The 14,792-nt window shown below is 36.6% G+C and overlaps 1 long non-coding RNA gene across 1 annotated transcript; it reads left to right on the top strand.

The window, feature by feature from the left end:
- Nucleotides 1-9,652: 9,652 nt before the first annotated feature.
- LOC141684012 (uncharacterized) lies at nucleotides 9,653-10,191 on the top strand. Its single transcript, XR_012560528.1, has 3 exons — nucleotides 9,653-9,779; nucleotides 9,866-9,958; nucleotides 10,088-10,191. It is a non-coding gene; the product is annotated as an uncharacterized LOC141684012 (long non-coding RNA).
- Nucleotides 10,192-14,792: the final 4,601 nt, after the last annotated feature.

Here is a 14,792-nt window from a genome sequence, read left to right on the forward strand (position 1 = left end):
ATGGATCCGATAGAGCGTCCTAACGCGGGATCGAATGATGTTCATATTGAGGATGTAGCGGTTGAGGATGTTGTCCTTGAAGGGATAGTTGCTGAGGAGGATCCCATGGAAGATCCTGACAAGAATGAATAAAGGACCACTGATGAATTGATGACCATGGTTAGGTCGACTACCAGAGGTAGGATTGGCCGGTCACTACCGGAGGTTCGTTCAAGTTTGTAAATATAGTAGTCCCTTTAACGCGGCTTACTCGTAAGACTGAGAAGTTTGAATGGACAGAGAAATGCGAGAACAGCTTTCAAGAACTGAAGCAAAGGTTGGTGACGGCTCCCATGTTGGCGTTGCCGGATGGGAAAGGAGATTTTGTGATTTTTAGTGACGCTTCGCATAAGGAATTAGGGTGCTTCTTATACAGCACAACAAGGTAATCGCGCACGCGTCAAGACAATTAAGGGAATATAAAATTCGATATCCCCACCCATGAGCTTGGGCTCATGGCAATAGTTTTTGCCCTAAAGATTTGAGGCACTACTTGTATGGAGAGAAGTGCGAGATTCACAAACCATAGGAGCTCTAGTACATTTTTATGTAGAAAGAGCTCAACATACGCCAGAGGAGGCGGTTAGAGCTAATCAAGAATTATGATTGGGAGATTCTTTATCATTCGGGGAAAGCCAATGTGGTGGCTGATGCCCTTAGTAAAAAAGAGAGACTCAAGATTATAATGTCTTTAGGAGAGTTATAAGAGATTTTGAGAAAATGGAAATAGAAGTGAAGGTAACCGAAGCCGGTACCGAAAAGCTATTTGAGATTGCAATACAGCCCGAATTATTGGAAAAGAACATATTGTGCCAGAAAAAGTGATGAATGAAGGCAGAAAGCCAACAAATAGATAAGAGATTAATACTGAGAAAGATGATAAGGGAATAATGAGGTATTCCTACAGGATTTGGGTTCCAAATGTTCAAGAGCTTAAAGATGAGATCCTAGATGAAAGCTAGTTTGAGGAATAAGATTTAGAGCAAAACCTGAACGTGATAGTCAGGGAGGTCGCCTTCAAGATAGAATGAACCCATAACATAATGAAGTGGAAAATGAGGATTTAAAATGTATAAAATAACCCCAAGTATGGGAGAAGGATGAAACATTTCATACTAAGGAAATAGAAAGTTGAGTAAGGAAAGGAGACCCGAGACGGTACTCCTATACGACAATTTATGGACCTGTCTAGACAGAACTTAGACTACTATCCCCAACCACCACCCTGAGGAAACAATACGGTGGGAAATTCCTTCAGGACCTTTAAGTCACTAAGCTCTCAGAGTTTCAAGGAACAAGTTGACCCAGTCAAGGCAAAAGCCTGGCTAAAGGAAATAGAGGAATCATTTGAGATTCTAAATGATTGATGATGCGCAAAAGACTATTTTGTCACCTACCTTCCTAAGAGAGAGGCCCCCCGCTGGTGAAAGACCAAGAAAGGCACGGAGCCAGAGGTTAGGATAAACTTATTAAAGTTCAGTCAATTGTTCTCGGGAAAGTAATTCCCAAGGTTATGGGGATAGTGTAAAAGCTTTAGAGCCAGAACAAAGGCAGACGAGTATGATGAATTATGAATCTAAGTTGTAAAAGTCGTCAAGATTCGTTCTAAGGACACGAATCCAGAATGACGGGATGTTTGAAATCAATGCTTAGGTTGTGTTGGTTCATGAAATAATGATAAGAGAAAGGAGTTGGGTATGAGGAAACCCTAAAGACTCGTAGCAATAGAAATAGAAAAGTATGTAATCGTCAGGATGCGGGTGATTCACCATGAGTTAAATTGATGGTTGAAGGAATAAGAGATACATATATTTTATCCCCTGTAAGTTGGGAGGATTTGAGGAAACCTTGAGATAGTTCGAAGGATAAATATTGAGACACGGATAGACTGAGGAGACAAGAAAGTAAGAAATTAGGAAAATTGGATGAAGGAAGTGACCCTCAAGAATGTGAAGTGTAAGACCGGTGGCTTGATACCCAGAAAGGGAGACGCCAGGTATGAAAGATATCCCAACATTGAGATGTCTGTTGAGATAAACAACAAAAGTAAATAAGGAATTATTAAAAAGAAGTTCGCGTTGAACACGACCAATATCTTGCAGAACATCCTTGTTATCGTTACCAGATTAGGCAAGAAAAGCGGATAACCGTTGTTATCTTTTGGAGGCCATATTGATTGACCTTATTTTGAATACAGATGTTATTGTGAAATTAGGCATATACTATCGAGGTGGAAATGATTGAATAAGACACCCTTATCAGGGTTATATGACTTGATTTATCCATGGAAGGATGCAGGTACCTTTTAAAGGTGGAATTAAGGATAAAACATCGGTAACTTAAAATAAATCCTGGGGGAATGCATAAAGGTTGGCATTTCACCCTTAATAGGGATAGTATGAGTTTTGATAGTATAGAATGAAGGATTAAGGTAACAACAACCTTTAAGGATCAGTGGAGAAATTTTTCAGAAGTATATAGACTATGATTCTGGTATTAATAAATGGTATCTTGATACGCCCTGTGCCTAGGGTGTACCTGATGAAGGATTTAAGGATAACCTTAGAAGTTTTACAAGGAGAAAGGTAATATTCAAAGTTCTCAAGAACAGAAATTTTGATGAAGGAAATATGGCGTAATTATAATAATGCCAAGTGGGGCACGTGTTAAACCACGAGAAAGTATGGATCGAACCAGTAAAGGTTGAAATTAGTCAAGGCAATTAGGACCTAAGATAAAAGATGTTCTAAGTACGATCGAGAGTCAGTCGCGGCAGTGATTAACCTCTAAAGACTGAGGCAATAACTTATGGAAAAATGGTGATTTTTTTTTACTCATCAGATTTTAAGGAAAACATCTTCACATAAGTTGTGATTGAAATGGGGTAGAAAATTAGTAAAAGTGGTTAAGATGACATTGATTGTAAGGAAATATTACTATCAGGAAAGGCCAAAGAGGTGGCCGACACTTTAAATGTAAGAGGACAATTACAGGCGCTCGTGCCAGAGGAATACAGTAATAATGGTTGAAGCCGTAAAGGTTGTATTATGGTTTGAAAGATTGACATTCCTTCTGATGACTGTGCAATACCCAACCGTAATAGTAGTTGGTAAAGGTTTAATTCGTGTGATCGCCATGAGCGGGCTATCTATCTCAGAAGGAACTACCCGGAGGATAATCCCGGACCATGTTTCAAAAGGGACTAAACGAACCTTGAGTTAAGTCTTTTATTTAAGGCATACGAGTAAGAATGGTATTAACCTGCTATCGTTGCTTTGATTGAAACTCTTCTGCAATTTTATCTGCTTCATGTCAGGTATGTATGTCAGGATCAGGAGTGTTCTTCATGAATCAGGAATGGTGATTATGTTACCTCCTTAGAAGGATTTGATATGACATGTATGGACTCCGTATGGTTAGATATTAAGATTTCATGGAATGTGAATGACGACAGTAGGTCAGTGGTGGACCATAGTAAGGCAGCAATGATTCTGCGAGTAACGAGCTGATTACAACCGTGAGAGTTGTATTGGAATGGATGTTGAGATTGAGTACCACTAAACGGGTCGTGGTAGTGTATAAGTTATCATTGATAGACTAATTTAGTAGAGTATCTACCTATTGAATATTTATTCTTTCTTATCAATAGAGAGTCGTATTATTATACGAGGAAGGTTACGGTGCAAGCATAGAATTCAAGTAACGATGATGTCTAGAATGAGATCCCAGGTTCGATTTTCGATATCGAAGGAGTTTCGAAGGTGATTGTGTATAAGCTCGAGGAAGAGCATGGGTCCATAGAATGATGGACGGAATAGCAAAAATATTTAGGCATGTGAAATACGATGCTATAATACTTGATGTTGATATAAATACCTATATGTTTTGTTCTCCTATGACAAACCTCTATAGTTCAGAGGTAGATTCCAAGCCAGATATTTTATGGCAATATTTTTTTTCATATATACAATTCTCTTCAGTTCGTTCTTTTCTCTTCTTTTTATTTCATATAAACTGAGAAGAACAACCCTTCCAGAAGGGGAGGTATTGCCGAATGACTATCTATCTATGTGATAGAAGCCGAGTAGGATACCAGCTATTATTTAATTGCTTATCAAGTACTAAAGGATGGCCACCTTTTGTACTAACTATGCGATATAACAAGTGTTCATGATCATAGTGATCTCTCAACAAATTCCTTTACTTCTATATGATTGATCAAACTTTCGGAAATAGAAACAGCTGAAAAAGGAGTAATAAAGTTGTGGTAGTATTCGGAATGGAAACACATTCGTGATACTAAGGTTGACGTTGTTATTAAAAGGTTATAGAACGCTAACGAGCAAAAGTATAACTAGTATAATATTAGGAACAGAAGGTTGTAGCGATTACGAACTGGAAAAGAATGGGTATTGAGAAGCAAAAGCTCTAATGCTAAACGCTATAATGAGAGTCTGTGCAATAGACTTGAAAGAATTTGGAATGATCAGTTATCACGGATTGAGTTTTCTTTCGACGATAGATCATATGTCAGTATTGAGATATCGCCTTATGGGATCCTTGAGGGAAGATAATGTCGATCTCCCTTATGTTAGGATGAAGTTGTAAAGCGCAAAATGCTCGGACCAGCAGTGGTCCAAAGGACCAAGGATTTAATAGATTTAATCAGAGGACGGATGGTAGTAGCCCAAGATGGATATAAGAAGTATGTTGATTTGACACGAAAGGACAAGGAATGGGAAGTAGGGGACCTAGTGTTGTTATAGGTATTCCCTTGGAAGGGGTTAATGAGATTCGGAAAGAAAGGAAAGCTAAGTCCACCAATTGTTGGACCCTTGGATATATAAAGACGTTTTGGGAAGTTAGCATATGAGCTAGCCCTACCCCCGAACATGTAGCAAGTCATAACGTGTTCCACGTATCAATATTAAGGAAGTATAATTCGGATGCTAGACAAATAGGGGCATATGAGCACATAGACACGCAACCCGACGTAACCTATATGGAGCAACCAGGAAGGGTTAGAGAGTGAAAAGGAACAAGTGCTTAGGAGAAGGGTTATTAAACTAGGAAGAGTTGGTGGTAGGACAACAATGTGGGAAAATTTACTCGAGAGTTAGAAAGTGCAATACTAAGAGAGTATCCCTATTCATTTTCTATCTGATTCCGGGACGGAATCCTTTTAAGGAGGGGAGACTGTAATAACCCCAAAATTTTGAACTTTTTGTAACCCTTATGAATAGTGTTTTAGCTGAATGAGAAAACTTTTCATGCCACACTATGTAGGGGTTCTGTTATGGATATTCTGAGATTTTATTAGTACTCTATATGGTATATAAGTGTATGTAAAGATCGTCAGAATCCAATTCCGAACACTTTGGTTTTTCCCGGAAATCCACTAGATACGGAAAGAATTGAGTAAAAGGTAACAGGATAAAAAGGATTTAAATTAAAGGATTATAAGAGACGATCATAAAAGGAATATAATATATTAATAAAGGTTAAGGGAACCTAAGTAATAAGATCCCGGGTATGATCCCTCAAACGATTAACGAAAACGAAAGTTAAGCGAACCGTATAACAGATCAGCGGTCATTAGGCAAATAATTAGGAAGTTAATCAAAGGGATAAGAGAGGATGGTGTCATCCAACCAATAGAAAGAGGACAAAGGAGGGGTGATGACATCACAAAGTGATGCAAGCATGACATAAGAGGGAAGGAAATGTGGTGGAATATTAACCACACAAAATCAGGGGTAAATGGGTAATTGACCTAAAACAAAACAAAACTAATTCAACCACCCAAGCAAATATTCATTTTCATCAAAACAAAAACACAAAATTCTCCTTCATCCTCCCTTTGCTCTCGGCTTTTGCCATTTTCAAAGAAAACAATTTTCAAAATTCAAGTTCAAGGCTTCCTAAATTGGTAAGATAATTCCCTAGTATTCCTTATGCATAGTTATTGCTATTCTATGAGTTTAAGCCTCCAAATCATTCACAATCTTCTTCAAGAAATCAATGAAGAAGACAATGAATAGTGACTTCAAGAATTTTAACTTGATTTTCTTGTTTTTCCTTTAAGATCCAAGCATCCCTAAGTCATCTCAAGACTTCTTAAGGCTTCCTAGCTACTCACACCACTTCAAGGAAGGTATATCATCTCCAAACCCTAGCTTTACTTTTTAAATAGGATGATTCTAGTTGTTATGGTGATACAGTAGCTTAATGCTTGTTGGTTTAGAATTTGGGTTGGAGTGGTAGTGAAATGGATGGTGAATCTTGTTGTTTTGGTTAAAAGAACTTAAGTATAGTTAAATTCAAGCTTAAGCATAAGTATAAATGTTAATATTGAATTGATTGGGGCTGTTAGGATGTGGTATGGATGGAGTTTGGATTGGGATGTGATTGTGGCTTGATTATGGGTTGAATTGGAAGGGTATAAAATTGGGAAATCGCGTAAATATAGCCGTCGTAATGTCCAATTTACTTTAGACTGCTTTTGTTCATAACATTAGGACCCGAGAACCCCCTGCTAGATTTTGACCATTGCCATGTTTAGATAGTTCATGTTACGAGCTTCGTTTTGATATGTGGTTCGTTGGATTCCGATGAACGTTTTAGGAGAAACGGCCGTTTTAAGTAACAACGTTTCGCGAACGAACCCTTACCCCTCGCCTTACTTTGAAACACAGGTTAAAGACCAAAAAGGGTTAACTAGTGTATGAAACAATTATGGTAAGAGTGTTAGGCAGTTGGTAAGACACTCGCGAAGGAATCGCCTTAAAACTCGTAATGGTTAAATTATTAAAAATGGTGGAGCCGAGGGTACTCGAGTGAGTTAAGAGAATCAGTAAGCGCAAAACGAGCGTTAGAGTCTGAGTTGGTTAGAGTATAGATTTACAAGTGACTTTGGTTTAATTCCAACTTACTTGTTGTTTATAGGTTACCAGACTCGTCCCGAGCCATCCGTAACCCTCAGTCGCTCAGGCAAGTTTTCTACCCGTTATACTGTTGTTGTGATGTATATATGTATATGCATTATCTTGTGATAGATGCATGTTGGTTAATTAGCAAATTTTGCGATATATTGAAGCATGCTGATATGGTATATATATGCATGCCTATTTCGTATTCTTGCCATATATATCTGTTGGTTCAGTTGATAATACCTATGCTAGAGAATAGCGGTAATTTGCATATACCCTTAGTATAGGGACCCAAAGGTGAAAAACATTTTCTAAAACCGGGAGTCGAGGATCCCGAGTAGATTTTATATATATATTTATATATATATATATGGTTATAGTTTTCAAAACTATTAATCGAATAAGGTTTATTCGATAACTTTATTTTATTAATGAATATTATCTTGAATATTCATTCGAGGACTTATGACTCCTTTATATTATTTATTGAATATCACTTGGATATTCATTTGAGGATGTATGACTCCTTTATTTTATTTAATGAATATTATTTATAATATTCATTCGAGGTATTATGACTCAGTTTATTATTTAATGAATATTATTTCGAATATTCATTCGAGGGCTTATGACTCAGCTTATTTTATTTATTGAATATTATTTGAATATTCATTTGAGGATCTATGACTCCGATTATTTGCTGAGATATATTCTTTATTTTATTAAAGGATAAGGTGTCGATAATCAAACTCACTTTTGATCATTCAAATAAAGATAGTACTTTCGTATAGGTATATCTTTGGTTATTTAATATTCATTTCAAGTATAAGTTTTAAAACTTCTACTTCAATTATTTTTATAAAGACTATTCTTTATGGAAATATTATTTAAATAATAATATTCAGATATTTTCTAATATATTGGGACTGATTTATTTTGTTAAATCAGCATCACTCCAAACATTCTTAAAAATGTTTTGCGAGTCTTCAAAATGATTTTTAAAAGTTAGAGCGGATCCCAAAACTCATTTTTATATTTAAGATCCTCCTTTCGAAGGGGATTTAAATACTCGCTCAAAACCTGAGGGATCCGGCTCTGTGGTGTGTTTTATATTCACAACAAGGTTGCTGTTTTGATAAAAGAGTTTTTGATTACTTACCCAACACTCAGGAAGTAAAATTCATGGAACAAGTTAATCCATTAACAGGCATCGCCTGGGAAATATCGGTGAGTTCTCCTTTCCAACTAGATACGACTTCTTGGTGGAGCCGTATCAACAAGTTTCTACTTGGGGAAAGGGGGAACGAGCTTTACGTTTCAGAGTCATGGATTTCATCTGAACTAGGAGTGGCATAAGTGGTCGAGTGGCGCTGGCCCAGCCTTATTATATTGGCCCAAATGGCCTGGAAGTTCCGCTAAGGCGGTCCATTCCTTAGGAGTTCAGTGTTCGGTTGACAAGTAAATCCGACAGGTTCTCCTCTACATGTAGAAAATGGTGGGGTTGCACTACTACGACTGATCATCGTAAGTGGTCTTCCTGGCGCGACAAACTCCCGTAATGAGTTCATCATCCAATTGGATATTTCTGCAACACTACCCAGAGCACTTCGATAGAAAGGCTACGGTTGGGCGATTGTTGAGTGTTGGCAGGGTCAAGTTTTAAAAATGATGTTTGCATCAAATGAAGTATCTCATAAGTTCATTTTATTTTGATGATATTTTAAAGGTTGAATCTATTCAAGTATTATCTTGTAGTCTCATCTATGTGATGAACTTTTGAACTAATTATTACTTGAACGGTGGTAGTTCAAGTAGTATTTGGAAAAGATATAAGTATATTGGAGTATCTTGTAACTTCATCTTTTAAACTTATATCTAGTAAATGATTATCTTATGCATGACAAAGATTTTCAGAAAAACGTTGAGACAAGGTTAGATATATGAGATCACCTTGCAATAGTATTTTTATACAGTTATACACTGGAACTCTGTGTGTATTATACATGGAAGAGGACTTCCAATATTTTGAAAAGTATAAATATATATATATATATACTGAATATTTTGCGACTTCATCGCATTAAGATATCAACTTGGTTCATTTCTTCTTAACCAAGACTTTCTTGAGTACTATGAGAATGCTCATATATTGTAAGTTATTATAAATATTATTTTGGTGGGCTTGCTGCTCACCCTTGCTTTCTTCTTTCATCACACAACATCAGATAGGCAAGATGAACAGGACCAAGCTCCCAATTCGCGAGCAGATAGGAAACATTCCGCAGTTTCCTATAGGCGTTGATGTCGCTGTAGCTGAGGTAGGAACTACCAATAGGCTAGGCTTTCAACTTTTGATGTATCAGATTATGTATATTTATGAATTGTAATAATGGCAAAGAAATGTAAATTTATTCAGAAAACCTTTTAAGGTGTATTGGCAGATAATTGTGGAATAAAATGACTTGTGATTATTTTTGGATGTTCATCTCTGAGACTATAACTTGTGGTCTGTGTGTTTATTGTGGGGTCACAGTACAGAGTAGTTGATTAATTATTAAGATTGGGTGTTATTAAGGGAAATGGAACTCGTGACAACCCGGATCCCCGACCCCGGATTTGGGGGTGTTACACATGGTCCTAAAGTCAGCAGGCTCTAAATGGCGACAGTTTAAGACTGATTTGACGAGAAAGTATGTGCTACCATTTATTGGAGAAAAGAAGAAGCTGAGTAAGCCGCCAAGAGGCTATGGTTATGTTAGTAAGGCAACCTGGAAAAGGTTTGTGAGACAGAGGACTGATTCTAAGTGGAAGGTATGTTTTAATTCTGTAATATATGATTTTGGTGATTTTTTTGCATCGTCTGTTGTAATTTTTGTAATCTTGTGACATGTTTTTAGGAAATTCATGACACACAAAGTGAAAGAGTGTCTAAGAGAAAATATCATCACCGGTTGTCAAGAAAGGGCTACATCGGTTTAAAAGAAGATGAGGTAAGAAAAGTTCATTTAATTGTATAACTGTATTTAATTTATAATAGGTCAGTCCATAATAAATTAGAGTCCTACATTTTTTAGCCCTGGAGTTATTTGTATTACTGTATTTTATTTTATTTGTAACAGATAAAAAAAGGAAGGTTGAATCCGGGAGAAGAACCGGATAGAGCGATTTTTTGGCAAAAGGCTCGTAAGCGGAAAAACGGACAAGAGGTCGATGAAGATTTGGCTGTTGTATGCGATAAAATTGTAAGTTTTAATTTTGGTTAAATTACATTAAAGTAGGCGAATCAGTAAAATTAGGATGACATAAATCAATAAAGTAGGCGAATCAGTATAAATAGGACCCCTGTCAATGTTTTAATTATTTTCTTGTTAACAGAACGCATTGTTGGAAAAAAAAAGAAGGGTGAGATTCAGTTTTCTGGTGCTGAAGATGTTCTGACAACGGCTTTGGAGAGTCGTGAGCATTCTGGGAGGGTTCGGGCTGTTGCAGGGTACATCACTCCAAAACAATACTTTAATTTGCCAAGAGAGCCAAAGCTTCGCATCACAAAGGCAGAGTTGATGGCCCGTGATCGACAAAGGGATGAACTGCTTGAAAAAAAAACGCAAACTCTCGAGGCAGAGATTGATCGCTTGAAGTCAGTGATCAAAAGTGGCGGTACTTTTCACTCTCCAATGCCATCTGAAAAGGCAAGTTTCGATCCGGAAAAGGATAAAGAAATGAAGTCAAATCCACCACCTGCAAGAGGAGTTGTGTTGGTATATGAAGATGATGACTGTGTTTTTACAGATGGCCCAACTAGGCCTTCACCTCCTGGAAGTCACGTAAGTTATTTTAATTTTGTGAGCAACCTTGTCATTTATCTTACTAAGGTAAATCATTGTTACCTTAATTTTTTAATTTTGTTTATTTAAATATTATAGGCCCAACGATCTTGTGAGCTATCTGTCGAGAGACTTGAGAATAAGGTTGCATTTGGTATGGTATATCCTCGCGAGCATAATTTAATTGATTTGGTACATGGAGTTGATATACCAATTGGACATCAATGTGTCTCCATTGATGGCCTCATAAAACCAGATGCCTTGCTTCCAGCTGAGACACGTGGTGATGACATGATGACTGTCTGCGATGCTCTAGGATCTTTTTTGGCATGGCCTGAGAAATTAATTAGCTACACAAATGTTGCGGTATGATGAATAATATATATATGTATAATATTGTCTGAATTTTGAAATTAAATTGTTCATTTCAAGATATTAAAAATTAAGTGGTATGTACATTTTATTTTGGTTTTATATTATCATCAAGTGCAGAAAAAAGAAAGGCCCCGAACAAGTGCTGAAAAAATAAAAAAGAATGACGGGTTGCAGGATTTGAAGGCACAATTTCTTCAAGCAAAGCCAGGTGCGAAAGTGCCAAAGGGCTTTAAGCTGTTGTATAAATATGCAACAACTTGGATGAAAACTACCGGGGTCAGTATCCAGGTTCGATGTGAGCCGAATGTGTTTGGACATGAAAAAACAATTTATTTGTTGCATGAGAATGTTGTGTCTTTATTGGAGTTTGAAATGTTGGGCCAAGCAGTAGTTGCAAGTTACATGGCGTAAGTTACCTTTTTTTTCTTTTTAATGATCATTTTTTTTAATGTTTGTAATTTTCCCGAACTTGCATTTTAATATCAGCACTCTTTCGATAGGCACTTGCATTCTGAGATTAGTGAAATACCAGAACTGGAGGAGACATTTGCTTTTATTGACCCCGGATCCACATATCACGTGAATGCTGATTTTGAAGCATACATTTTAAACCGGTTGAGAGAGGGTAACCCGGATCGCCTATTCTTTCTTCCGCATAATCAGAAGTAAGTACTTATTGTAATACTGAAAATTAAAAACATGGATAGTACAGTACAAATTTCTATGTGTTGTGTCATATCTGTCTTTGTTTATTTATGAAAATAGTATGCATTGGATTTTGGTCGTTATCTGGGAAGGGGAAATATATATTCTGAATCCACTACCTCACCCGACACAATTTTTAGAACTAGAAAAGGCGTTATCAAGGTAAATTTTTATTAACGTAACAGTTTGGTATAATTGCATGTTCATTTCTGTACATTATATGAGATTTTATGTTTTTTATGTAGGGCTTTGAAAAGTTACAACTCTGAAACCGGCAGGGGCAACAAGATGGCCAAGGCAAAGTTTCTTAGTGTAAGTACAATAGATCGAGTACCTAATATTTGTGCTTAATATATATGATTTATTTGACATGCCTGATTTGTCTTTTAATTAATGAAATAGGGATCTCCCAAACAACTCGGTGGGATTGAATGTGCGTATGTAATAATGCGATACATGAAAGAAATTATCGATGATGACAAGTTGAATTTTGCTAAAAAGGTATTACCTTGACGCTTCCAGTTTGCTATATACTGAGATATGGTTACTTTTCGATATGGTTACTTTTCATTCATGTACTGAATTTTGTTTGTTTGGAATTTGTAGTGGTTGGCCAAGACTCGATCGTGTTACAGCATTAAACAGCTAGATGAAGTTCGCATTGAGGCTCTGCAGTTCATCCAAGAGCAAATCTGATCAATTCTTGTACTCAAGGTCTTTTCTTTTGCGTAGTCGTACATTTGGTAATTTAGACGGTTCTGTGTAGTAAGAATGTAATTGTATGAATGCTGGGGTTGCTGTATAGGTTTGCAAATGCTGGGGGTTGTACATTTGGTAATGTAGATTCTGTAGTTTTTGAATGATTGATGCAGATGATGGGGTTGGTGTTGGTGATTTTTGGATGATTGATGCAGATGATGGGGTTGGTGGTTTTCGGATGATTGAATGGTTAAATGTATAAATGATTGACTGGTTAGATTTGTATAGATGCGTGTTATTCCAATGTTTTGGTTTTGGTTATGTAGTAAAGGACATCGGTTTTATTTATAACAAATGTCTATTAGTAACGAGTACATCGCTTTTTTAGAAAATTAGTAATGTAAAACTTTACACAATTTGGTCTATAAATTTTTTACATATCACTTTTAATTAAGAAAAGCTGATGTCAAAAAAGATAATGTACATCACTTTAAGGTAAAAAACTGATGTCAAAGGAATCCAGGTTCAAGTCTAAATTAAACATAGAAATCACTTTGTTTAAAATAAAATCGATGTCAAGTGACGTTATAAACATCACTTTTAACCAAACAAAACTGATGTCAAAAAACGCAATGTACATCAGTTTAAGGAAAATAACTGATGTGAAAGACTAACATGTTCAAGTCTAAATGATACATAGACATCACTTCATTCTACAAAAAACTGATGTCTATACGCTTAATTAGACATCACCTTTCATTAAAGAAACAGATGTTTAATATGCCATTTTACATCACCTCTGTCAAAATTATCGATGTTTTTGTGACAAAAACATAGCTCAATATATGTTTAATATGTTTTAATAGGTGTAATTTAGTTATTAAATAATTTTGTTATAGCATTTTTTGTAAAAAATCATCACATAGACATCAGTGTTTTTCACTAAAATCGATGTTTTTGTGACAAAAAACATAGCTCATGATATGTTTAACATGTTTAATTAGGTGTAATTTAGTTATTAAATAATTTATTTATAGCATTTTGTTCTAATAATCAACACATAGACATCTGTTTTTTAACTAAAATCGATGTCTAATCGAGTATAGACATCGGGTATTCACCGATGTCTAGAATAGACATCACCGACATCAACATCGGTTGGGAAACAACATAGACATCGGCCAAAAAGTGATGTCTATGGACTTTTTTCTTGTAGTGACATCTTGCACAACATCTTTCATTGTCATGTTAAAGGTTCTTGCTCTGGGTTGAGCTGATGGTGTTGGGAGGAGCGGTGGTCCAGCAATCCTAAGAACATTTGCCTTTTGAACAGGCTCCTTACAGTTTCTGGCCATATGGCCCACTTTTCCACACTTGAAACAGGTTAAGTCAGGTTTATTTGCTCCACTTGGGCATTTGGATGAATAATGCCCCTTCTGATTACACCTAAAACAGGTCACATCCAACTTATTACATCTTCCCGGGTGTCTCTTCCCAAAAACTTTGCATTCTTGAATCTGAGGTCTATAATCATTTCCCGACTGTCCTGCCTTCTGGAAACAGTTCTTCTGAGCTTCGTTCCCGGGTTTGAATTTCTGAAACTTTTGGTTCTGACCTCCACCATTCTTTCCAAACTTCCCTCTAAACTTCGAACTTCCTTGCTCTTGTTCCGAGCTCTCAAACTTCCTTTTCCTACCTTCATTTTCTCTTTTTACAGCTTCACGCTCTCCATCCACCATCATTGTCGTTTGCACTAGGGCGACATAGTTCTTGATCTCCAACAGTGCTACTTGACTTTGAACCCATGGCATAAGTCCCTGTTGGAACCTTTTGGCCTTCTTTACCTCCGTATTCACATACTCAGGTACAAATCTAGACAACTCCGAAAATTTTACTTCATATTCTGCTACTAACATATCTTCTTCTCTAAGGTCCAAAAACTTCATCTCCAACTGATCTTGCATATAGCTTGGAAAATACTTCTCCAGAAACATCTCGGTAAACTTTTCCCACGACAAATCTTTTCCTTCAAGCAAAGCTTTAGAAGATTCCCACCAGAAACTTGCCTCGTCTTTAAGGTAATAACTCGCATACTGAGCTTTCTTTTCATCCTTAACTTCTGCTAACTCAAACATTTTTTTCCATTTCTCTTAACCACGACTGAGGTTTTATCGGGTTAGGCAAACCTAAGAACTCTAGGGGATGAACAGATTGAAAGTGT

Source organism: Apium graveolens, chromosome 9, assembly GCF_009905375.1.
Source record: "Apium graveolens cultivar Ventura chromosome 9, ASM990537v1, whole genome shotgun sequence".
NCBI lineage: Eukaryota > Viridiplantae > Streptophyta > Magnoliopsida > Apiales > Apiaceae > Apium > Apium graveolens.